This window comes from Stegostoma tigrinum, chromosome 9 (genome assembly GCF_030684315.1).
Source record: "Stegostoma tigrinum isolate sSteTig4 chromosome 9, sSteTig4.hap1, whole genome shotgun sequence".
Taxonomy (NCBI): Eukaryota; Metazoa; Chordata; class Chondrichthyes; order Orectolobiformes; family Stegostomatidae; genus Stegostoma; species Stegostoma tigrinum.
This window is the reverse complement of record NC_081362.1, coordinates 25002830-25029179: the sequence shown is the minus strand read 5'-3', so window position 1 is coordinate 25029179 and position 26350 is coordinate 25002830. Positions and strand designations below refer to the sequence as shown.

General features: G+C 42.5%; 1 protein-coding gene and 1 long non-coding RNA gene across 2 annotated transcripts in view; one reads left to right on the top strand and one right to left on the bottom strand.

Moving 5' to 3' along the window:
* The window catches only part of LOC125455122 (uncharacterized), a 29655-nt gene extending 28630 nt beyond the window's left edge, over nt 1-1025 (top strand). Inside the window, exon 3 of the long non-coding RNA XR_007248159.1 lies at nt 840-1025. This is a non-coding gene — a long non-coding RNA (uncharacterized LOC125455122). The remainder of the gene's footprint in view (nt 1-839) is intronic.
* Nucleotides 1-25162, bottom strand: part of agpat4 (1-acylglycerol-3-phosphate O-acyltransferase 4 (lysophosphatidic acid acyltransferase, delta)) — a 174503-nt gene extending 149341 nt beyond the window's left edge. The window contains exon 1 of the mRNA XM_048536764.2: nt 25049-25162. The gene's annotated coding sequence lies outside the window, so the exon portion shown is untranslated. The remainder of the gene's footprint in view (nt 1-25048) is intronic.
* Between the last annotated feature and the right edge of the window lie 1188 nt (nt 25163-26350).

Sequence of the window (26350 nt, the reverse complement as noted above, 5' to 3'; positions counted from 1 at the left end):
GAATAGGAAAGGTCTGGAGGGGTATGGGCCACGAGCAGACAGGTGGGACTAGTTTAGTTTGGGATTATGTTCAGCATGGACTAGTTTATGTTTGGTGTGGACTGGTTGAACTGATGGGTCTTTTTTCCATGCTGTATGACTCTCCGACTCTGTGGTAGGAACTTTAACAGTAATGCTGGCAGTGCAAATTAGAGATAAAGGACTAGGGAAACAAGCATGTGAGTTAATGATTGAGAGAAATTTGTTAAAGCTGGCATTGACACTCTGTTTCAGGTTGGAATCTTTTGGTGATATGATTAGGATGTATATTTGCAGAAGGTGCCGGTTTACAATATTGAAGATGGAAGAAATTTTTAATACATTTAATTGCCTAAAAGCCCAGACATCTAGAACTGTTTTAAATCCTACCTAGCAATGATTGGAAATGAAGAAAATATCCTGAAAGTAAGCAAAATAAAAAGCCTGAACTTGCATTTGCTTGGTGCCTTTCTCAACTTGAGGACATTCCAAGGTGTGTTACCCATTATATAGCACTCTGGAAATGTAATTACTATTGTAACCTGGGGAGTCTGGCAACGAGATTGCACATAACAAAATTCAACAAACAGCATTAAGATAATAACCAAGTATCTGTTTTAGTGATATCAATTGAGAGATAACTGTTGATCAGGTCACCAGAGAAAAACATCTGCTCTTTCGATGGTGAGTTGGGATCTTTTACATCCATCAGACTAGGGTTGATGGGGTTTTCACTTTGTATAGTTTACTTTAAAATACTGCATTGCCACTTGAGACTGATCACTTTCGGAATAATTAATTATGTTTGTTTTTGTTATCAGGGAATAGGTTATCCTCCACACCTGACGGAATCACTGACAGTGCGTCTTTGAAATCTTGATCTTGTTTGACAAGGACACGTACCAACACAAGAGCTTTGGTTCTGTAGATGCCAGTTCACAATATGTCTTAACGAATGCGCTGTACTCTGTCAGAACTGCCAGGCTTCTGTTAATATTTTATAATAAAATGACTCAAAAGTTTATTTCCCCAACTGGTATGTAACTTCAAATTCCTACATTCAACATTACTTCTCTAACTGCTCATTGTGAAGCCTCAGCATTAGATGATACGCTGAAAATATTAAGAAAATCAGTAAGGCAGCATCAACTAGCACTGTTGGTTATGTTTGTAATTGATTTGCCTGTGTTGCCAGGACAGTTGGCTAAACCAAATCTGATTTTGATGAGTGAAGCAGGCAAATGTTATGAACTAGCCATCATTCATAATTTTAACAGAGCAGATTTGGTAATAACTCTATGTGGGCTATCATGATAAACAAAGAATTGCAGATGCTGGAGATCAGAAACCAAAACAGAAATTGCTGTCAAAACTCAGCAGGTCCAGCAGAATCTGTGGGGAGAAAACAGAGTTGATGTTTTGTCTTTCAGTACCATAAGAAGAGGGAATGAATATTTAATGAACAGCAGGTCAGACAGCATCCATGGACAGAGGGCAAGCTACCGTTTTGAGTCCAGATGACTCTTCAGAGCTGAAGTGAAATGTGGAGGGTGCAGCATTTATACTGTAGTTTGACAGGGGTGTAGGGTACAGGGTGTAGGGTGCTAGTGAGGAAAAGATGTCAATAGTTCAGATTAAAAGATCGGAATGTGAGAATTACAGAACAATGGTGCGCCTCCTGCCAGACTTGAAAAGACAGTAACTGAAATGGGGGAGAAGGGAAGGACATGATAACAAGCTAAAAGAAAAGGATGAAATGGTTCACAACTTAAAGATGTTGAACTTAATTTTAAGACCAGAAGGCTGTAAAGTGCCTAGTCTGAAGATGAGATGCTGTTTCTCCAGTTTGTGCTAAACAATGCAGCATGCTGAGGACAAGCGTGTGGACATGTGAGCAGGACTCTGTGTTAAAATGACCGGCTACAGGAAAGCCAGGATCCTGCCTGTGCACAGACTAGAGGTGTTCCGCAAAGCAGTCACCCAGTTTGCAACTGGTTTTTCCAATGCAGAGCAAGCCAAATCGGGTGCTATGAATACAGTACACAAGATTGGAGGAGGTACAGGTGAAACGCTGTTTCACCTACAAAGACTGTTTAGGCTGAGATTATAAGAACTGCCAGTGCTGGAGTCAGAGATAACACAGCGTTGAGCTGGAGGAGCACAGCAGGCCAGGCAGCATCAGTAATGTCAACATTCCTGCTCCTCTGATGCTGCCTGGTCTGCTGTGCTCCTCCAACTCCACACTACGTTAAGACTGTTCAGGCCGTTGGATGGTGAACAGGGAGGAGGTGAGGGGGCAGGTGTTGCACCTTCTACAGTTACATGGGAAGGTGCCGTAGAAAGAGAGGGTGGCACTGTTGGTTGATGGTTGTTGATGGACTAAGGTGTCCCAGAGAGAACAATCCCTGCAAAATGCAGACAGGGGAGTGAGGGGAACATGTGTTTGTGTGTGGTGTTCTGTTGGAGTTGTCTGAAATGGCAGAGAATGATCACTTGAATGCAGACGATGGTGAGATGAAAAGTGAGGACAAGGGGAACCCAATCACACTGTTATGAGTGAAGGGCAGGGGCAAGAGCGGAAGCATGGATGATAGGCTGGACACGGTTGAGGACCCTGTCAACCACCATGGGGGGAAAGCATGGTCATGGAAGAGGCAAGCCATGTCAGCAGTGCTGTTTTGGAAGATGGCATCATCCGAACAGATATGATATAGGCGAAGGAACTGAGAGAATGGGATGAAGTTCCTTGCAGGACTTGGATTGTGATGAGCTGTAATGAAGGTATGGGAGTCAGTGGCTTTGTGGTGGATGGTAATGGACAGGTTATTCCCCAAAACAGAGACAGACAGGACAAGGAAAAGAAGGGAAATGTAGAAAATGGACAATGTGAAAGTTATAGAGGGGTCGAATATGGAGGCATAATGAATGAAGTTTTCACGGTCCTGGCAGGAGCATGAAGCGGCGCTGACAGCCATCGACGTACCAAGAAAAGAGTTGTGGGAGGGTACCAGTGTAAATTTGGAGCAAAAATCGTTCCACATACTCCATAAACAGGCAAAAATAACTGGGATCCATGCAGGTGCCCATCAACTTTCCTTTGACTTGGCAAAAATGAGATGAATTAAAGGAGAAATTATACAGTGAGAAAACAAGTTCAGCCAGGCGGAGGAGAATGGTGGTGGATGGAGATTATTCAGGCCTCTGTCAAGGAAGAAGCTGAGAGCTCTCAGACCATCCAGGTAGAGAATGGAGGTATAGAGGGATTGGACATCCATGGTGAACAGGAAGAAGTTACGACCAAGGAACTAGAAATTGTCAAAATGGCACAGGACATCAGTGGAATCATGGACATAGGTGGACAGGGTCTGGACAAGTGGAGAGAGAATCGAGTCAAGGTAGACGGAAATAAGCTCAGTGGAGCTGGAACAGGCGCGTTTGTTAGGCTGACCCGGGGCAGTCTGGTTGTGGATTTTGGGACGGAGATAGAAGCTGGCTGTGTGGGGTTGGGAGACTATTAAGTTGGAGGCAGTGGGGGGAAGATCATCAGAGGTAATGAGCTCAGTGAGAGTCCTGGCAACGATGGCTTGATGTTCGAATGTGGGATCATGGCCCAGGAGGCAGTAGGAAGAAGAGCCCAAGTGTTGTCGTTGAGCCTCCACAAGGTAAAAGTCAGTGCACCAGACTACAATGGTGGTGGGCTTGATAATGAAGTTAGGATTGGACCTGAGAGAGTGAAGGGCAGCAATTTCAGAAGGGGACAGGTTAGACAGGGTGAGAGGATCAGAGAAATTGAGATGACTGATGTCACATTGGCAGTTTTTAAAGATGAGGTTGAGGGCAGTTAAGAGGCCAGGTCAGGGTGAATACTGGAGGCAGATAAAGTAGTCAGTGGACTGGGGTGAGAGGGAGGGTGAAGTCCTGCCCGAAGGAGTGAGCATGGAGATGGACACGATGGAAAAGCAGTTCAATATCATAGCAGTGATAATGGGAACTGCAGATGCTGGAGAATCCAAGATAATGAAATGTGAGGCTGGATGAACACAGCAGGCCCAGCAGCATCTCAGGAGCACAAAAGCTATCATTTCGGGCCTAGATCCTTCATCAGAGAGGGGGATGGGGTGGGGGTTGTGGAATAAATAGAGAGAGAGGGGGAGGCGGACCGAAGATGGAGAGAAAAGAAGATAAGTGGAGAGGAGAGTACAGGTGGGGAGGTAGGGAGGGGATAGGTCAGTCCAGGGAAGATGGACAGGTCAAGGAGGTGGGATGAGGTTAGTAGGGAGGAGATGGAGGTGCGGCTTGGGGTGGGAGGAAGGGATGGGTGAGAGGAAGAACAGGTTAGGGAGGCAGAGACATGTTGGACTGGTCTTGGGATGCGGTGGGTGGAGGGGAAGAGCTGGGCTGGTTGTGTGGTGCAGTGGGGAGAGGGGACGAACTGGGCTGGTTTTGGGATGCGGTGGGGGAAGGGGAGATTTTGAAGCTGGTGAAGTCCACATTGATGCCATTGGGCTGTAGGGTTCCCAAGCGGAATATGAGTTGCTGTTCCTGCAACCTTCGGGTGGCATCATTGTGACACTGCAGGAGGCCCATGATGGACATGTCATCTAAAGAATGGGAGGGGGAGTGGAAATGGTTTGCGACTGGGAGGTGCAGTTGTTTGTTGCGAACCGAGCGGAGGTGTTCTGCAAAGTGGTCCCCAAGCCTCCGCTTGGTTTCCCCAATGTAGAGGAAGCCACACCGGGTACAGTGAATGCAGTATACCACATTGGCAGATGTGCAGGTGAACCTCTGCTTAATGTGGAAAGTCATCTTGGGGCCTGGGATAGGGGTGAGGGAGGAGGTGTGGGGGCAAGTGTAGCAGTTCCTGCGGTTGCAGGGGAAGGTGCCGGGTGTGGTGGGGTTGGAGGGCAGTGTGGAGTCCCACTTCCTACAGACTAAGGGGGTGGCCATGGGCACGCGCATGGGCCCCAGCTATGCCTGCCTCTTTGTAGGCTACGTGGAACAGTCCCTCTTCCGCACCTACACAGGCCCCAAACCCCACCTCTTCCTCCATTACATTGATGACTGTATCGGCGCCGCCTCTTGCTCCCCAGAGGAGCTCAAACAGTTCATCCACTTCACCAACACCTTCCACCCCAACCTTCAGTTCACCTGGGCCATCTCCAACACATCCCTCACCTTCCTGGACCTCTCAGTCTCCATCTCAGGCAACCAGCTTGTAACTGATGTCCAATTCAAGCCCACTGACTCCCACAGCTACCTAGAATACACCTCCTCCCACCCACCCTCCTGCAAAAATTCCATCCCCTATTTCCCCCCACAGTGGTCGAGAACGCCCTTGAACGCGTCTCCCACATTTCCCGCAACACATCCCACACACCCCGCCCCCGCCACAACCGCCCAAAGAGGATCCCCCTCATTCTCACATCACCCCACCAACCTCCGGATACAGCGCATCATCCTCCGACACTTCCGCCATCTACAATCCGACCCACCACCCAAGACATTTTTCCATCCCCACCCCTGTCTGCTTTCCGGAGAGACCACTCTCTCCGTGACTCCCTTGTTCGCTCCACACTGCCCTCCAACCCCACCACACCCAGCACCTTCCCCTGCAACTGCAGGAAATGCTACACTTGCCCCCACACCTCCTCTCTCACCCCTATCCCAGGCCCCAAGATGACTTCCCACATTAAACAGAGGTTCAGCTGCACATCTGCCAATGTGGTATACTGCATCCACTGTACCCGGTGTGGCTTCCTCTACATTGGGGAAACCAAGCGGAGGCTTGGGGACCGCTTTGCAGAACAACTCCGCTCGGTTAGCAATAAACAACTGCACCTCCCAGTCGCAAACCATTTCCACTCCCCCTCCCATTCTTTAGATGACATGTCTATCATGGGCCTCCTGCAGTGCCACAATGATGCCACCCGAAGGTTGCAGGAACAGCAACTCATATTCCGCTTAGGAACCCTGCAGCACAATGGTATCAATGTGGACTTCACCAGCTTCAAAATCTCCCCTTCCCCCACCACATCCCAAAACCAGCCCAGTTCGTCCCCTCCCCCCACAGCACCACACAACCAGCCCAGCTCTTCCCCTCCACCCACCGCATCCCAAAACCAGTCCAACCTGTCTCTGCCTCCCTAACCTGTTCTTCCTCTCACCCATCCCTCCCTCCCACCCCAAGCCGCACCTCCATCTCCTCCCTACTAACCTCATCCCACCTCCTTGACCTGTCCATCTTCCCTGGACTGACCTATCCCCTCCCTACCTCCCCACCTATACTCTCCTCTCCACCTATCTTCTTTTCTCTCCATCTTCGGTCCGCCTCCCCCTCTCTCCCTATTTATTCCACAACCCCACCCCATCCCCCTCTCTGATGAAGGATCTAGGCCCGAAATGATAGCTTTTGTGCTCCTGAGATGCTGCTGGGCCTGCTGTGTTCATCCAGCCTCACATTTCATTATCCTCAATATCATAGCAACCTGAAATTGATTAAGGTGGGGGCATAAGTGTATGAAGCTGAGTTCTTTGCCAAGGACAGTATTTTTACCTTCAAACAGCGGAGTGTCAAGATGTATGGTGAACACACAACAAGGGCTGGTGTTTGGGTGGAGTAACCTCAGGGAGACAAAGTCTCGGCATCTGAGGGCTGGAAAGGGTGAGTGCTAAGGGGTGGTTCGCAGCACAGATGCTGGAGTCAATAAGTTGTTTGAGCTTGTGCATCTTGATGTTCATAAGAAAGAGAAAAAGTCTTTTGTTGAGTCCTTGATTGAGGAGAAGGATGAAGTGAAACTGGGTACTGGCCCAGCTTTGAGAGAGGGTGAGTTAATGTTGTTGCAGAGTGAAATTGAGTGTGCACATATGCTGGCGCACGGCATTGATTGTATATTGCTCGATCCAGCAGGAACTGCAGTCCGAAGTATGTAGTATGTCCTGGAGATACTTGTAATTCAGGGTGGATTCAAAACATGAAGGATGAAATTTACATTAAAATCTATGCGGGGTAAGTCTGAGTTGTTGGCAGTCGCTGAGGAAGGAAACGTGGCTGTGGAAGTAAGTTTTGGCAAACTCCTTCTCGAACACCAGCAATGAAATGGAGTGCAACGAAGATGTACGCAGTGAAAGAGTCAACACAGGGTGAAAATCAGATCGCTTATTTCTACTCAAATAATGTTAAACTTGTTAAGTTCTTTCAAAGCTGTACTTCTCTAGTTGAGTTGCTAGAATTCCATTACACATTGATTTATGCTTATTGGTGGTGGAATGCTTTAGGATGTAGGAAGTCAGTCTTTCTTTGGAGAATATTCAAACTTTATTCTGCGCAGATTGCACGAATGCCAGTTCTAGTTAAATTTCTAGTTATTGCTCAAGGGGAATTAATTAATGGGAATTGTAAGAACATTTAAGAAACGATTGTAACTGGTCAAACAATCCTGGCTTTCATTTTTGCTGAGAGAATCACATTTATGAATTACAAATTTTATAATGGCACAGTTCAATGATTTTTCAAGTTGACTGAAAATTTAGGATTGATATGGGTAGACTTCAGTTTTTCTTGACCAAACTAAACTGGTCCATAGCAATTTAGTCATTAGTTTATTCCCCTACATATTGATGAGGTATAATTAATCCCTCAGAACTAATCACTGTCATGATAGTATTTATAATTCCTAAGACTAGTTTCTTATCATTGTACACAATTATGTATAAACTGTCAAATCCAATAACTATAATATTTATTTCATGGATCGCATTTGTTTGAAAAAGCAATAACATAATGCTCTAACATAAGAATTATCTGATTTTAATGCTTGGTAAATTATGATATATACTACATCAAATCAAACCATTAAAACAAAATCATAGCTGAATTAGGCACAAAACATTGTTGTGTATCTGAGTTCACTAAAGAGACTGGATGAATAGGTTTCATGAGCATGGATAACTCTCCATTTAGAAGAGATGTGAACACTGTCAAATGAAAAAATAAACTGAAGGCTTGCCTGGCCTCTTACGTGGACATAAAGAAATCCATGTCTTTACTTTGAAGCACAACAAGGAGAGTCCTCACAGGCAGTATTTTTCATCAACCAAAGTCATTAAAAATACGTTACCTGTCAACTTATCTTTGCTATTTTGCTGCACCAAATTAGCTGCCATACTTCCTGCATGACAACAATGATTACAATACAAAAATATTCCACTAATGGTGTAAAGCACTTTGGATCATCTGGAGGCCATGAAAGGTGCTACAAATCTCCTGTTTTTATAACTCTGTGTATCAAGAAACTGCAAAATTTATAGTATCAGGAAGACTGAGCCCAATCAGAAACCTTTTATTGCGGTTGATATTTTATTTGAAACAAGATTCAAAATTAGTTACATTTTTTAAAGCAACATAATTGTTTCAGTTTGTCCCCAGATAATTTGAAATCTTGTAAATCGACATGAAGACTTTCACTGGCACCATGTGATAGCACATTGAAACTGAGTGCCCTGGATTACATAATGGATTTGTGCTGAGGTCCCCAATGTGTTGTAAACAAAAAAAGTGTTGGAAATCACAGTGGGTCAGAAAACATCTGTGGAGAGAGAGCAAGCTAACATTTTGAGTCTAGATAACTCTTCATCAGAGGTCCCACTTGAAAAGAGAGCTTGTTGTCTCTCCATGAATGCTGTCTGACCCCCTGTGATTTCCAGCATTTTATTTGCAGTACAGATTCCAGCAACAGCAGTAATTTGCTCCCCAATATGTTACTTAATTTTCATGAGCTATACACCAGGATATCCTATTAAAAATAATTTCAAATTAATTTATCAATTTTTTTATTGTTGAATGATATCAAGAACAAGTGAATCTTGTGCATGGTCATTTGTTTGCTATATTGTCAGTGAAAATTGCTTCTGAAGTTATATGGCATTAGGAAGCAATGAAGGAAGATGGACCCGAGTCTGAATTTGAAATGCTCTCAATATGATGCTTGCTAAAAGTGTCAAGGAGGATGTTTTTAACAGGTTTGATTTTTTTGTGAGTCTGAGGGTGAACATAGGACAACAGAGGAAATGTTCTTTTGCTGCTTCACACTTCATTTCAATAGATTTGTTTGGCTGATAGTTAAAAATAACAAAGAAAGCAAGAGATCAGAAATAACTGCTGATAATAGTAAACTGACAGTTATGGCACTCTTAAAAGTTCCAGGCGGTTAAATTGCTTTCTACTAGTCATGCGAAGTAGGTTCATAATGAATTGGCATCTGTTCAAGTTAATGACTTAGAAAATTTGGCTTGGTGTAAAACAGGCTATGGACCATTTTGTGTTACTGATGTACTCCAATTTTATCCTTTCCATTTATTTCTTTTCTAGAAATGCTTACTTAAACAACGGAAATAGGTTAAGCCTTTGTCATCTAACACTGCCAAATTGAAACCATGCTATCCAGAGGCTAGAGAAACATAGCAGGGCAGGCAAGGATCTCGACCTGAAACATCAATGTTCCTGCTCCTCCGATGCTGCCTGGCCTGCTGTGTTCCTCCAGCTCTACACTGTGTTATATCTGACTCCAGCATCTGCAGTTCTTACTATCTCTATCCTGAGACTATGCCTCTTTCCCCAGTTATCCTACTGCACTTACTGTATTTGTAAAATAACCTAGGATTTTTCTTTGCTTTGCTTGGAATTATACTTTCTGCTCCCGTTTTGCTCTCCTAATTTCCTGTTTAAACTGACATGTACATATTCTGTACTCAGCTACGGTGTCTGCTGTTTAAGTTGGTCCCATGCTTTATGTTGCTCCTGTACTCTCCCTATTGCCTTCTTAAATGTGCCCCAGTTCTATGACCCAGATTTACCTGAAAGTATCTGCTTCCAGTCCACTCTGATTAAATCATACCTGTTCTTAATGAAGTCAGCCAGGCAAAGTTTAGAACTTTGATTTCGAGCCCATCCAAAATGGCCTATCCATTGCTATACAGCCATCAAAGATGCCTCCGTCTCCCGTCCACATTTTGGAAATTCAGAGCACAATGCTCCACAGTGGGTCAGAAAACATCTCCACTCAGCTTACAAGCAGAAATTGAAGCATGAGGACACAGTACAGAAAGTAGTGCAGTGTTAGTCTGACGAAACAGAAGGGATTCTACGGGACTGCTTAGAGTTAGTGGAATGGTCCATATTCAAGAATTCAATGGCCAACCTGAACAAGTATGCCTCTACCGTTACAGACTTTATTAGTAAGTGCGTAGATGACTGTCTGCTGAAGAAATTAATCCAAACATTACCCAACCAGAAACCATGGAAGAACTGGGAGATCCACTCCCTGCTAAAGTCCAGATCTGAGGTGTTCAAGTTGGGTAACCCTGACCTATAAAGGAAATCCAGGTGTGACCTTTGCAAGGCCATCAGGGATGCCAAAAAGCAACACCAAACCAAGTTTGAGACCCAGACTAACTGCATGGACACCTGTCATTTGTTGTAAGGCTTACACAACATAACGAGCTAGAAAGCAAAGTCAAACAGAATTGCAGGCAACTGCCCATCCCTACCCAATGAGCTCAATACATTCTATGCGCACTTTGAACAGAAGGACAGTGAATCAATGTCCTCTGTTCCGAAAGCCTCGGATACATCTGTACCCTCAGTCACTACCACGGACATTAGATCTGCCTTCTTAAATGTGAACCCATGGAAAGTGACCAGGCCGGATGGAGTCCCCAGCTGTGCACATACCCTGCATGGACCAGCTGGTGGGAGTATTCACAGACATCTTCAACCTTTCCTTACTGTGAAATGAAGTCCCCACCTACTTCAAGAAGATCTCAATCATCCCAGTGGCAAAGAAAAATCATTCAGTCTATCTCAATGATTACCTCCCATCCATAACTATGAGGTATTTTGAGTGGTTTTTCAGAGCTCACAACAACTGCAGCCTCCCAGATTGCCTTGATTCCCTGCAATTTCATCTACTGACACAATAGGTCCCCAGCAGATGCCATCTCCCTGGCCCTACACTCATCCCTGGAACATCTGAACAACAAGGATACCTAGCTCCACTGCTCCACCTTCAACACCATAATTCTAACTCATCTCCAAACTCTGGGACTTACGTCTCTGCTCCCCCTTCTGTAACTGAATTCTTGACTTCCTGACCAATAGATCGCAATCAGTAAGAATAGGCAACAAAACTACCTCCACATTAATCCTCAACAGGACTAAGGAAATTCAGCATGTCCATAAAGACCCTTACAATTTTTTAGAGATACTATAGAGAGCATCCTATCTGGATACATCACAGCATGGTATGGCCACTGCTCCTCCCAAGACTGCAAGAAGCTACAGAGAGTTGTGAACACAGCCTAGTCCATCACCCATCCAGCCTCCCATCCATTGATTTTGTCTATACTTCCCACTACATTGGGAAAGCAACCAACTTAGTCAAAGACCTTTCCCATTCCCAGTTTTACTCTTTTCCACCTTCTTCCATCCGGCGTAAGAAATAAAAGTTTGAATACACATCTGAAAAGATTCAAGAACAGCTTCTTTCCCGTTGTTATCAGACTTTTGAGTGGACCTCTTAAACGTTAATGTTGATCTCTCTCTGCACCTTCTTGGCAGCTGTAACAATATATCCTGTATTCTGTTCTGTTACCCCAATGCATTTGTATAGTACAATATGCCTACAAAGCATGTTATGCAACACTTTTCACTATACCTCAGCATATGTGATGGTAATAGATCAAAACAAATCAAATCAAAGCATCCTTGTCCTTTCTCATAATAATCTTGAATCTATTAGTTATGATCGTTGTCTGCAAAATGCTCCCTTACTGATACTTCAACCATTTTCCTCATTTAATGACCTAAAATTAAGTCTAGGACTATCTCCTCTCTTGTAGGACCTTTCGCATACTGGCTTTTAAAACTGTCCTGGATTCATTTTAAGAATTCAGCTCCCTCTAAATCTTTCACATTTTGACCACCCAGTTAAGTTTGGGAAAGTTGAAATTCCTCACTACCACTACGCTATAAAAATTAAACTTTTGTCAGAAGTGACTTCTGCCAATGACTGTATTTATTAAGGCAGATTAAGAGGTGTGTGAAATGACTGAAGCTTCTGTTATTGACAACTTCATGGTCTGTTTTATTGAACTTTTGTGGGGTTGAATTGTAAGAACAGTAGATTGTATTTTTTTTGAAACATGACAAGTTTACCTTGTTGACAGTTTATGTTTCATTGGCTTCTCATGGAAGGCCCATGAGTTGGCATGGGGCTATAATGTACCATTGGGATGGATGAATGGTAGGGTTGGCATTGAATTGACTTTGGCATTTGGAGGTGGCATGCAAAATGGATGGATGGTAATGGGGCATGAGGGATGAAGTCTAGAAGGCCTAAAACAAGAAGCATCCTGGTGATAAAATTGTGGATAGTGTACATAAAAGAACGGCTATAGTGCTGGAAGAGAACAAGTGGAACAAAATCTCAGAGAACCAAGGTAAACATTTTAACCAGCTGGCCTCAGCACTTGTTCACTCCTGTTTCTGGGATGAGTGAACTTGAATTTACCCACAATCACACCTCCCCCCACCAAAACAAAGTTGCAAAAATTGCATTATTCACAACCTTTCCGCCTAGCAGGTGAGAGGAACTGGAAAATTTCCCAACTTGAGATATCTACCTTGGTAGCAAAATTTCGTGTCTTACTAGTATGATGGTTCTAGTCATAAGGAATGAGGACTTCATGTTTGAGGGGAGACTAGGGAAGTTAATATTGTAATACTTAGAGGAAAGAGATTTAAGGTGAAATTTGAAAAGTGTCTATAAATTAACAGAAGGCCTCTTGTGTAAATAATAAAAACCTTTTCCAGTAGCAGAAGAGTCAGTAACCAGCTGACCAGATTAAGCTGCTTTGCAAAAAGAGCCTGAGGGAACATAAGGAATTTTTTTTAATGTTGTGAGTTTCTTTTTGATCTGGAATGAATTTCAAAATGAATAGGGTAAGTACATGATTGCCAAAAAATTCTTGAATCACACGGAAAAGGCAGTATTTGAGCCTAGTTGGATAGTTATACCAAAGCATCTCAAATCTACACAGAATGAGGATGTTTGATGCAGCTTTTTACTGCTTTGACAGTTATTTGCCCCAACAAAGAAAGACAGATGTGCTTTACTTCGCAAATATTCTCATTTCCATTAACAATATATTTGAGCCGAGATAATTGCCTTTACGGAGAGGTTCACCAATGTAAGAAACATGGTGCAAAAGATTAGAAATTGTAAATCCTACACCTAGACATGGCATTGCCAATTTTCGTGGAGGTGTGGGATTGGAATCTGGTCAAGTTTTGCACCTGTGCGGTTTGTGAAGGTAATTGGCAATTTAAACCCTCAGCTGAATCCGTGTTTACATAGTGAGCAAACAGACATCGGAGATTGCATGAGTCTCCATATAAAGGGGTCATTAAATGGCATGAAAATTCAGGTTGAATGGACAAGTATTTAAAAAATTAGTTATAATGCAGATCAAGCATTGTTGCCACAACATGCAGATACCCAGAAAACAAATGAAAGTAGCAGGGCCAAACAGAAACTTATACTCCTGGATCAAGTTGGGCACATTGCAAGCCCAATACATGGGGTTCCCCTATAACGTATGTTCTGACAACCCAGCTTGGCTATAATTGATTGACAAATAGGGGAACGGTATTTGTGAAATGTAAACATTGTAATGGCAATAACACGATTCCAATGTCGACATCGCATGATTGGCTCACGTGCTTCATCCTGAGCATATGTCGAAAGGTACTGTACAAATCTGCCATGTTACTCACAAATTGCAAGGGCAAAGTGGCAAGAATGATAACAAGAAGCATCCTGGTGATAAAATTGTGGATAGTGTACATGAAAGAACGGCTATAGTGCTGGAAGAGAAGCTAAATGTTATAAAGTGTTTTGAGCGTAATGAAAGAACATGTGATATAGTTTGTGCAACAGGAATGAAGGAGTCTACCTTAGCACCACTAGAGACAGTGCAGAAAAGATTAAAGCAAACTGTATTGCTGGAACAAGTCTGAGTGCTAGCAAATCTGTGAGGTCACAGACAAAAGAACCTGACAAGATGGAGCAGCTTCTAAGTGTGTGGATAGAAGAGCAGTTGAAGAAGTGATTTGGGGCCACCCTTCTCATCGTGAAAAATAAAGCCTTATCAATTTATGAAGATCTAACAAAACAAGCCAAAAGTCCTGCAGATATGCCTGCGTTTGGCACTAGCAGTGGCTGGTTTGCTGGTTTTAAGAACAGCTTTGCTTTTTATTTCATAAAGTTATGTGGCGAAGCTGCCAGTGCAGACGAGGACCATGCGATGGCGTTTCCTCCCATGGTAAAAAAATTAATTAATGAAGAAGGCTACAACTTAGAACAAATTTTCAATTTGGATGAGACAGGAAGCAAATGCCATCAAGAACCTATATTTCTATGAATGAAGCTCACGCTCCAGGCTTTACGGTGGCAAAGGATCATATGACTGTGCTCTGGGCGCCAATGCTTGTGGAGATTTAAAGCTTCAGTATGTTGTGGTGTACCACTCTGCCAATCTGTGAGCTTTGAAAGGTTACCTAAGTCTGCTGTAGGCATTTACTTTAGGTCAAGCAAAAGAGGTTTGATGACTGGGCGAACTTTTTCTGGCCTTAATGTTTTTGAAGACGTTTTTAGAAAGTATTGCAGGAAAAAAAAATGTGGATTTCAAGATTCTTCTCATCCTGGATAATGTGCTAAGCCATCCTCCCACATTGGTGAGCTTTCTGAAAATATTAAAGTGCCATTTCTACCCAAACACAACCTCTCTCCTTCAACCCATGGATCAGGGTGCAATAGCCACTTTTGGAGCTTATTATTTAAGTACGGACTGCTTGCATGCAGCTTAGTGGAAGTTTCTCCGAGATGTTTTACGAGATTTAAAAAGCTTTGATCTGTTAGATGAGCTCCTAAGAATCAAAGAACGTTGTGTTGATCTTGCAAAGGATTTGAAGAAATGGAGAGTGAGGATGCTGAAGAGCGCTTGAGTCCTACTGTGAAGGGTCTCTACAACTGAACTACAACAACTTGTCACTGACATAGAAGTGGAAGCTAGAGATGAAGAAGATGAAGTCCAGAATGCAGCACCACGAGAGTTTTCCACTTCTGTTTTGTCTTCTATCCTGAGTGAAATTAAGAAGCAGTTGCAACGATTAGAGGACAATTACAATGCAGAAAGTAGCAGTAAGATCTTATTTGGCACCATACGAGATGCTTCTCCATGAAAGGAGAAAAAGAGCAAGCAGCAAAAACTGGATGCCTTTTTAAGCCAGCCCCCAAGAAACAGTCAGAAGACATGAACCACGACCATCCACTTCTTGATTGACTGACTATTTTTCTCCCTAACCTTGCAAACAAAACTGCACCTGAAGGTGATGATGGTGATGTTGACAACCCTCCAGCCCCTGCATTAACAATAAAGCTACATCAGAACCTCATCCCTCATCAAGCCATTTTGATATTTTTTTCAAGATAAGGTGATAAATTTACCGTTATTTCATTATTACACATGAACTAAACACTTGTTCAAACTGCTACCCTTCGTGTTATGCTTTTGAGTGATTTTTGAATCATTTTGAGTGATTTCTTTGGTTTTCCCCTAACCCTGCTTTTCCCACAGGCCCCATTATTTCTAAAGCGCAATTTTCTACAACATGTCATTTCATAGGAACACGTCTATCGTATTATAGTGGAATCCCTTATAATTAAAAATGGATAAGCATTGGGCAAATTGAAGATATATGCAGTTCTGGACTAACAGGGGAATTTTGAGGAGACTTCAGTAAGGTTGTGAAAGATGGGAGATCTTTCATTAAAGCCACAAAGGTAGAAATCATCCAATAAAGTTATAAGAAAAAGTAGGACTCTTCTGTTAAAGCTGGGAATTCATCGTTACAATTGTGAAAAGGCAAGAGTCTTCCAATTCAACCGCAAAATGTGAGAAAACCTTCCAAAAGAACAGAAAAACACAGGACAGCCAGCATTATAAAATAAAATTATTTAAAGCAGAGGAGATATCTAAGCATATCTAAACCATGGCATTAAAAATAGTATCATAAGGTGAGATAGGCCAAATACAACACAAAATTGGGTATTGTCAGAATCTGAACAAATTACTACACTACTGTGCACAACAGGGATTACTGCAGATGATGTTATAGACCAAGGCATGCTTTTATGGTAAAACAATAGGAAACTTCCAGAAAATGTGCTGAAGCAGGATACAGCCACAGAAAAGGATGAGATCAAAGAAATACCCACACAAACAATCTCCTGTAGAAGACAATGCAAAGACTTCCTAGGGGAAATCAGTGACCAGAGGGATTGTTTTGGCAAGCTGATATACATGTCAATGCGCATCTCACAAGTTTCAAGTTAAACCAGAATAAATGTCACAATATTATCAGATCAGGTGCCTTGCTGAGAAGCCACTCACATAGAACAAACAACGATAAAGCACAGGAACAGGCTCCTCAGCCTTCCAAGCTCACGCGACACATTTTGCCCTTCCAAACTAAAACTGTCTTCACTTGCAGGCTCCATATCCCTTCCTGTTCACATATCGTCCATGCTTCTTGAATGCTGCAACTGTGTCTGTTTACACCACCTCCTCTAGCAACATGTTCCAGACATTCGCCACCCTTGATGTGAAAAATGTGCCTTGCACATCTCTTTGAAACTTCATCCCTGCACCTTGAACCAGTGTCCCATAGTAATTGACACCTCCATCCTGGAAAAAGCCTCATACTTTCCATTTATCCATGCCATTCACGATCTTATAAGCTGCTATCAAGTTGCCTCTCAACCTCTTGCATTCCAGAAAACAAACCCAGTCTATCCAACTTTTCTTCATAGCTAAAATCCCAACATTCTGGTAAATCTTATCTGCACCCTCACCAAAGCATCCACATCCTTCTGATAGTGTGGTGATTGGAACTCTATGCAATATTCCAAGTGTAGCCTAACTAAACTTCTATAAAGCCAAGTATAACTTGTCTATCCTTATACTCAATGCCCTTCCAATGAAGGCAAGCGTGCCATAGGCCTTTTTAACTACCTTATCTACCTGTGCTGTCACCTTCAGTGATCTGTGGACCTTCAGTGATCTGTGGACCTGCACACCCAGATCCTTCTACATGTCTATACTCCTAAGGATTCTCCCATTCACTGTATAATTGCCACGTGTACTTGATCTTCCAAAATACACTACCTCGTATTTGGCTGGATAAAACTCCATCTGCCATTTTTCTGCCCATGTCTCCAACTGCTCTAAACCCTGCTGTATCCTCTGACAGTCTTCCTTACTATCCGCAACTCCAACAGTCCTTGTATCATCCACAAACAAACTTAAAAATTAGACCACCTACGTTTTCCTCCAAATCAATTGTATAGACCATATCTGATGGATTGTGATGTGGAGGTTCCAGTGATGGATGGGGGTGGACAAGTTCAGAAGTCACACAACACCAGGTTATAGTCCAACAGTGACTTCACCTGATAAAGGAGCAGTGCTCAAAAAACTTGTGATTTCAAATAAACCCGTTGAACTATATCTTGGTGTCATGTGACTTCTGACCTTATCCGACAGAAGCCACATCCACATGTAACAGGGGCATAGCACTTAATGTTAAAGGTTTGCTATAAGCAGCTTACCAATATTAGGGACATTAAATACTCAAAAACCTTTACTTATTTCATTCCTGAGAAGAAAGATGTGTATTAACCTCAAGTTTATTGAAAAGGCCATGATGTGAAGGTGCCGACATTGGACTGGGGTGGACAAGGTCAAAAATCATACAACATCAAGTTATAGGCCAACAGGTTTATTTGAAAACACTAAATTTCAGAGGCCCCTTCTTCAGGTGTTAGTGAGAGAGTATTGAACAATCCTAATACAGGGCTGTTAAATCTTTAATCAGTTAGAAAGGAGATGCAGGTTTCAGCTGATTAATATGCAAATTTCAAATCACTGCCCCAAGACAACTAAAGTTTTTATCAGTATACCAGAGGTGACATCTCATGTCAGACAATGCATTTTAGGTATGAGGTCTTGTTTACAATCTGTGATCAGAGATAATGGGAACTGCAGATGCTGGACAATCCAAGATAACAAAGTGTGGGGCTGGATGAACACAGCAGGCCAAGCAGCATCTTAGGAGTACAAAAGCTGACGTTTCGGGCCTAGACCCTTCATCAGAAAAGGGGGATAGGGAGAGGATTCTGAAATAAATAGGGAGAGAGGAGGAGAGGAGAGTATAGGTGGGAAGGTAGGGAGGAGATAGGTTAGTTCGGGGAGGACAGACAGGTCAAGGGGGCGGGATGAGGTTAGTAGGTAGGAAATGGAGGTGCGGCTTGAGGTGGGAGGAGGGGATAGGTGAAAGGAAGACAACAAAGTGTGGGGCCTCCCCACTCATACTCTCCTCTCCACCCATCTTCTCCTCTATACATCTTCAGTCTGCCTCCCTTCTCTCCCTATTTATTTCAGAATCCTCTCCCCATCCCCCTTTTCTGATGAAGGGTCTAGGTCCAAAACATCAGCTTTTGTGCTCCTAAGATGCTGCTTGGCCTGCTGGGTTCATCCAGCCCCACACTTTGTTATTTGTTTGCAATCTGGCTGTGTTTTAACGTGGAGTCACACTGGCTTTAGTTCTAAACTAGGAATTTATAAAATGCCACATTGACTGACTGTCCACAAATTGTGTGCTTTTTGAACAAAATAGAATGTATCTGCAATTATTCACCCCATAGATTGATATGTGTGTGTGTGTGTGTATGTGTGTGTGTGTGTGTGTGTGTGTGTGGTGGGGAGGTGGTGGGGGAGGAGAGTTAGAGAATGTATATGTCTGTATGTGTGTGTGAGAGAGATGGAGAGAGTGTGTGTGAGGGAGAGAAAGAGAAAGAAATTCTGGGATTTGCATCATTCCAGTTTCTCCACTGTGAATGCCAGCATTTCTTTCAGCCTGCCAGCCACTGTTACTCCTCCCTGTTCATCTGGATGAGGACCCTCATCACTAAGACCGCAGGGTCATCTCCTGCTAGAGGTTCTGCAGGTGCCTGGCCTTTGACTGCTAGTGGCCTGGGGTGTGTCTCCCTCAACCATTTACAGAGTAGTCAGTGTATGGAACTCACTGTGTGCCCTTATACAGCCCACTGGGATGTTTTCAGCTGTGCTGCTAGATGGTCCCCCTAATGCATTACATGGGGAGGTCAAGGACCATTCTTCTGTGGAAGATGGATTGGTCATTAGAAGGATGGATGCAATTATAAGACATAAGAGAGAGACAACAGTAGTAGTAGTGTTCAGTCAATTTTAATATATTCCTGGTTTCTGGTGTCAGGACATAGATGTCTCCACATCCCTGTAGGGGTGATTCGTGTTCTCCTGCATAGGCAAGTATTCTTTCCTCAAAAGGCATGAGGACAGGGATACCTGTTGCCACTGCACCTTTATGGGATGTCTTTCCTGTAACATCATAGAGGAGCTGAATGAGTAAGTGGGTGGCACAGCTTTTAGGGCTGGTGAATGTTGGGTAAGGCTGATGAGGGAGTGAGTAGCAGTGCAGAGGGCATGTGGTGTTAGTGATATGAGAGTTTATGGGATAATTAGGCTGGATGACGGAAAGTGCTGCATGCAACAGAGAGGGCAACAGAGCAATCGCATTCGTGGGAGGTGGGTGTGGTGGCACAGATAAGTGTGAGGTAGAAGAGAGCAGGATACTTCTTTTACTCTGGCAGAGAAGACAGTGTCATCGACCTTCTTCCTGCACTGCTTCTCAGTTGTTCTCATCTTGAAGATGACGCTTCCCTGAGTAATGATCTCCAACCAGGCTGGCATGGAGTGTGGCCTCCTCTGCTGGTACTTCTGGAAGAGGACTCCTCTCCCTTCACCACCCCAACCACAAGGACCTCCAGTCTGTCTCACAGAAGCAAGGTGCCAGGGTCCCAACCTCTGCCATCTTTCTTCATGCCTTCCACAGCTGCGCAGCACAGCTTCCTGCACTCCTGCAGGTGATAGGGAGGATTTCTGCTGAGCAGTGAGTTGCTCAAGTAATGACATGTGACAAGATGGAGTGGAAATTGGATGTAGTTCTCACCATGAGGGCTCAAATGGCAATTAATGTGGCCCATTTGGTAAGTTACAATGAGAAAACTCAGTCTTTGTGGCAGGAATCACTCCACAGACCTTGACACAACTCACAATTTTTAAATGACCATAGGAATCAGTCCATAGTGTAAGTGCTTATTGATATTGTGGCTACATTACTTGATTGTATTACTATACAGATCGCCCACTGCACTGACTCCATCACACAGTGATTTCAGAAGGTGGGGTGAGGAGTTTTATACTACAATGACACATGTTGCAATGCCACCTAGCTATCATAAAGGTACACTGCCTTTCTGGGATCTGTGCAATACACTTTGACCAAGTGTGACTTCAGGGAGCTCTGACAAAATTGAAGTTAATAGGAATCAAGGGGAATATTTCCACCAGTTGGAATCACACACATGAAGGAAGGTGACTGTGGTCAGTGGATGTCAATCATCTTCTTTCCACGACATTTCAGTATGAGTTCTTCAGGGTTGTGTCTCAGGTCTAACAATCTTCAGCTTCATCAATACCCTCCCTTCCTACATCAGGTCAAGAAGTGGGGAACTTCACTGATGGTAACAGTGTTCGATACCATTCACAACTCCTCAGATACTGAAGATATCTATACTGTATACTGATAAGCAGCAAGTAACATTAGTGCCAAGCAGTGACCGTGTCCATTAAGAAATAATCTAACCATCTACACATAGCATGAAATGGCATTAGTATCACTGAATCCTATAGTATCAACAAAGCAGGGGGTTACCATCGACCAGAAATGTATCTGTACTAGTCATCGAAATACATTGGCTACAAGAGTATGCCAGAGACTGGATTAGAGAAATATTTATTAACATATCTGAGCAGACTAATTAAAACTATCTATACCTCTCTTCTGTAGGTGGCACAGTGGTTACCCTAGTAATCCAGAGATTCAAGCTAATGCTGTGGCCTGCTGTGTTCATCCAGCTTCACACTTTGTTATGCTGTGGGCGCATTGGTTTAACTCCCACCACAATAGCTGTTGTAGATTAAGGTTCCTGTGGTGCGATGGTAGTGTCCCTACTGCTGAGCCAGGAGATCTGGGCTCAAGTCATACTTGCCCCAAAGATGTAATATAACTTGTCCAAAAGGTTGATTTACAAAAGCCAAAAGGACACCTAGAAAATTGTAGCATGAATGGTCAGAGTGAACACAGATTTATGAAAGAAAATCATGTTTTATCAGTATTTAGTGCTCAGCTATTCAGTGTAATTGAATGACTCAAGTAAGGAGACTGGGTGTAACATTTATAAGTTTGTTGGGATGCAAAGGTAAATGGGAAAGTAAATGGTGAGGAAATGCAAAGAGGCTGCAGAAGGATATAGACAAGTTTGGCAAGTGGGCAAAAATGTCCTCTTTGGTCACAAAAATAAGAACATTTACTTTTTGAATGGTGAAAGGCTAGGAAATGTGTGTATTCAAGGTGTTCCTGTAGATAAAGCAAAGAATTTTTACATGTAGATCCATAAAGCAAGTCAAAAGATAAATGCTATGTTAGTTTCTCCAGGATTAAAAGAATTAAAACTTGCCTTACTACACTAAACCCCTGAAATAGTCTGCACTTTTGGTTTGCTTCCCTAAAGGCAGATAGCTCTAGACTGATACCAGGCTGGTTGCTGGGCTGAGTGGATTTGCCCATAAGGAGAGATATATATATAAAATTCCTAAGAGGTGTGATAAGGTAAATTTTGAAAAAAATTTCCACAGACTGAGAAATCTAGGGTGGAGGGTTGCAATCTCAGAAAAAGGGTCAGCCACTATGATTGAGTTAAGGATAAATTTCTTATCCTGTGATAAGATGATTGTGGTTATGATTCAATGGAATTCTCTACCCAAGGAGTTATGTATGTTCATTTATTGAATATATTCAAGTCAGAGGTGAGTAGACTTTTAGGTACTAAATGAATCAAAGGGAAAGGGGAGAAACTGGAGGGCAAAATTAAGATAGTGATTGGCCATGATCTTCTGGAATGGTGACACAGACTCAAGGGGCCAGATGGCCTACTCCTGGTCATTTTTCCTAACTTCTCATGTTCGTGTGGTACTTGGTGTGAGTTAAGACATGGGAAGCAGAATTTTGGTTCATCTTAAATTCATTGGAGAATGTTGACAGATTAGAGTGTGGGAGGCTAGTCTGGTGTGCATAGCAATAGTCAAGTCTAGAAATAACAAAAGTAGAGATGACGGTTTCAGCAGCTATGTGCTGAGATAAGGTTTGAATCTATAAGGTGATGCCATAAAGGTTGAAATAGACAGGCTTAGTGATGGTTTGAAAGCTGTGATTGGAAGCTGATCTCAAGTCAAATATGACAATAGGGTTAAGAATTGTCAAGTTCATCACCACATAGTGGACAGTGGGAAGGATGAGGTCAATGCTAGGCAACAAAGTTTACGGCAAAACTGAACACTATTGCTTTAGTGGTCCCATTTATCCGTTTTCTTTTCTGGAAATTTCTGTTTGTCTACTACTGGACATTTTCAGCATCTTGACAATTTAGAGACAGTAAAGGGATCAGAAATGGCAGTCAATGTAAGATAAAGCAGGTGTCATCAGCATTCAAGCAGAAACTGACACTGTGGGCAGACCTTTAATGGGGAATGAGCTGCTCCCGCACTCGCCGGAAGGTAAGATGGCAACTTGTGGACAGACTGACAAGAATCCTGTCCTCAGCCAGCTATATTATGGCAGGGTAGCGTATTATTGAATGAGTTGTTAATACGCTCAACTGGGGAGTGTTTCCGGACAAAGAGACCTTTGGGGTGCAGGTGCACAATTCCTTGAAGATGGTTTCAAAGGTAGACAGGGTAGCAAAGATGGCGTTTGGTACATTTACCTTTATTGGTTAATGCACTGAGTATAGGAATTAGGATGTCATGTTGCGGCTGTGCAGAACATTAGTCAGGCCACTCTTGGAGCACTGCCTTCAATTCTGGTCTCCCTGCCATAGGAAAAAATGGTGTTAATCTTGAAAGGGTGCAGAAAAAATTCAGAAGGATATTGCTGGGGATGGAGTGTTTGAGCTATCGGGAGGGGCTGAAAAGACTGAGGCTATTTTCCCTGGAGTGTCAAAGGCTGAGGCCTAACCTTATAGAAGTTTATAAAGTCATGGGGGACATGGATGTGGTGAATAGCCAAAGTCTTTTTCCCATGGTAGCAGAGTCCAACACGAGAAGGATAAGTTTAAAATGAGAGAGGGAAGATATAAAACTGACATAAAGGGAAACTTTTCATGCAGACAGTGGTGTCTGTGTGCAATAAGCTGCCAGAGGAAGTGGCAAAAGTTGGTACAATTACAACATTTAAAAGTTTTCTGGATGGGGACATGAATAGGCAGGGTTTGGAGAAATACGGGCCGAATGCTGCAAAATGGGATCAGATTAATTTAGGATATCTGGTCAACGTGAATGAGTTGGACCAAAGGGTTTGTTTCCATGCTGCATGACTCTATGACTCCGTGACAATTGAATTCTTTTTTAGATATTGTGGATGAGCTGAAAATTTCACCAGTAGGTGATATATTCCTCTCATTTAATGTTATGCAATGCATCAACCCTATCCCCACTATCCCCTGGAGGAAAATTCCAGAATACACTGGAACCGACAGGAAACTGGATCAACTTTCCAGCTGATTTAGCATTCACCTCTCCCCTCAGCTGTAGAATGCTGCTCGTATTGTAACTATTGTAAGTAAAAGATAACTCATTTGAATGTTAGTGTTACTCCAAGAATTATAACATTGAAAATCTTTGATAAATGAACACCAACCACTGGATCTGGGATTAAAAAAATGCTAGAGATGCCATCTTAATTATATTAAAATGAACCCTGACAAAAATTGCATCAATCTTCTATTCATTCTCCCGTGTTATTTAAAAAATATTACTGCAAATCCTGTAGTCCTTGAAGAGCTGGAATCCGTAATTTTCTAAAACTATTTTACTACCATATATTTTGCACTCAAATCCCTCAGCTCAGATATTTAAACAGACTTAAGAATCCAACTGCCACTACAGACTTGCAGCAACTTGTAATCAATCATTAGTTCTCACACAAAGAACTTGCTGTGTTCCTTCTGGGTATGAAAGGATCTCATCAAACTTGCAATAAGATACAGTTGTACTTTTCACATAACTTGCAAAAATGAACATTTCTTCACATTTCTTCTAATCAGTATTCGGCAAAGCAATGAAAGGTAGGTGTGGGACATTTCCTGTGACCCATATTTTCAACTTATAGGAATAACTCTGCTGTTGCTATGTCTGAACATGGTCATAAAAGAGCTGACTTAGAGGGAATCAAAAGTGATCAACTTTCTACAGAAACTCAGGTATTACCATTCCGTATTTGAAACCTTGTTGAATTTAAGTCTACTATGCCATTTTTTGTGGAAAATGGTAGAGCTTAATTTAAAATAGAAACCTTTTCACTGAGAAAAGAGAGCAAATGTTGAGTTCCAAATACTGATTGTGGTGATATAATATTAGTCACATGGACCCATGAGGTAACAAACCGGTGCATAACTCTGCTAGATGGACCAGATTAATAAATTATTTTTAAAAAACTACTCTCTTTAGTTGCCAGTACAATGGTTGAAACCTTTTCCATGCTCCTTGTGTACTACACTGCTTGCATCTTTATCCCTCTCTCTCTGCAGCATACATTTCAGAAATTCAACTTCTGTCTTTCACAGAGGAAGTACTAAGCGGCAAAACTGAATCACACAATCAATAAGCAACTACAAAATAAAACAAAATCTTGGAGAAAATCTTCTCAGTAACCTCAAAGGAGAAGCCCACAAAATATAATATCAACTTTGCTCACCAATTCAGTCCAGTTCCAGTTGTTCTGCAAGTTAGGCTGGTAGTAAACTTATTTCATTATTTGAAACAAACCCTTCAACTTTATTTCAGGCACTGAAATGTCAATGCTCTTGCGTCAATGCAGGAAGAATAGAGCTTCCTTCCTGAAACGGCATCACTTAATCGACTAATGCAATCATCAGTTCAAAGACTGTCATTTTATGCACTTTGGAAGGTGGAAATGAGATGGAGCTTTCGTATGGATAGCAGGGAATTTGGTCAGTTTTCTAACTCCAAGCCCTTCCACCATTTAAAGTCCATTCAAGACTCTTTAGCTCAGACTAACAGTAGGGCTGGGTCTGGATGGGGAAAGGTGTTGGTGGATAGGGTTTAGCATATTTTATGTTATATTTCCAAGTTGAGGGTGAGTATCCAGCAGAAGGCCAATCCACCCTATTTTCTATTGACCTGCCTCATTGTACCTTGGCCTTGGTGCAGATGGTGCAGTAAAGAAAATACCAGGCAATCCATCCGTGCAAGAACTGTTAGATATTGTGTTCCAAACATAATTTTCATTTTTGTTTTAGCCTTATTTCTGAACATTGGTAAGATGGCTCAGCAGTTGTGTTCCTCGATGAATAACCAGAGTTCAAATTCAAAATCTGGGCAGCTGGAGAATTTAAATTCAGTTAATTAAAAAATGAATAACAGTAAACATTAAACCACTGGATTGTTGTATTCATGCCCCACTTAGTTTACTTATGTCCTTTAGGGAAGGAAATCTGCTGGTCCCAACTATATGGAAATCCAAACCCACAGAAAAGTGGTTGACTCTTAATTTCCCTTTTAAATGTACAAGTCAGTCACTCAATATGAAATACTCTAGTTGGAATAAAACTGAAAGGATAACCCAGCTGAATAACTCAATACAACAAACAGTTACTTAGTCCTTGCATCTAGCAATATCCTCTTCATTAACATCAGCGGATATGTGCCGAATTGAAAAAGCTGTCCCACAGATCAATCCAGTAATAATTTGACACTGAACTATCCACAGAATCATACCTGATAGCCAATATACCAGACCTTACCATCATCTGAGAATGGCCTGTCACAGAGATGATGGTACAATCCTATACAATCAGGAGGTAGTGATGCTATAAATCCTCATTCTTGATTCTGGATCCCATGAATCCTCATAGCATCACCGACAAGTAAACTTCTAGCTAACTATCACCAACCATCCTAACTCAGCTGATGAAGCTGTACTCCATGTTGAACACCTATTGGAAGAAGCACTGTGGAAGCACAAGGATAACCAACA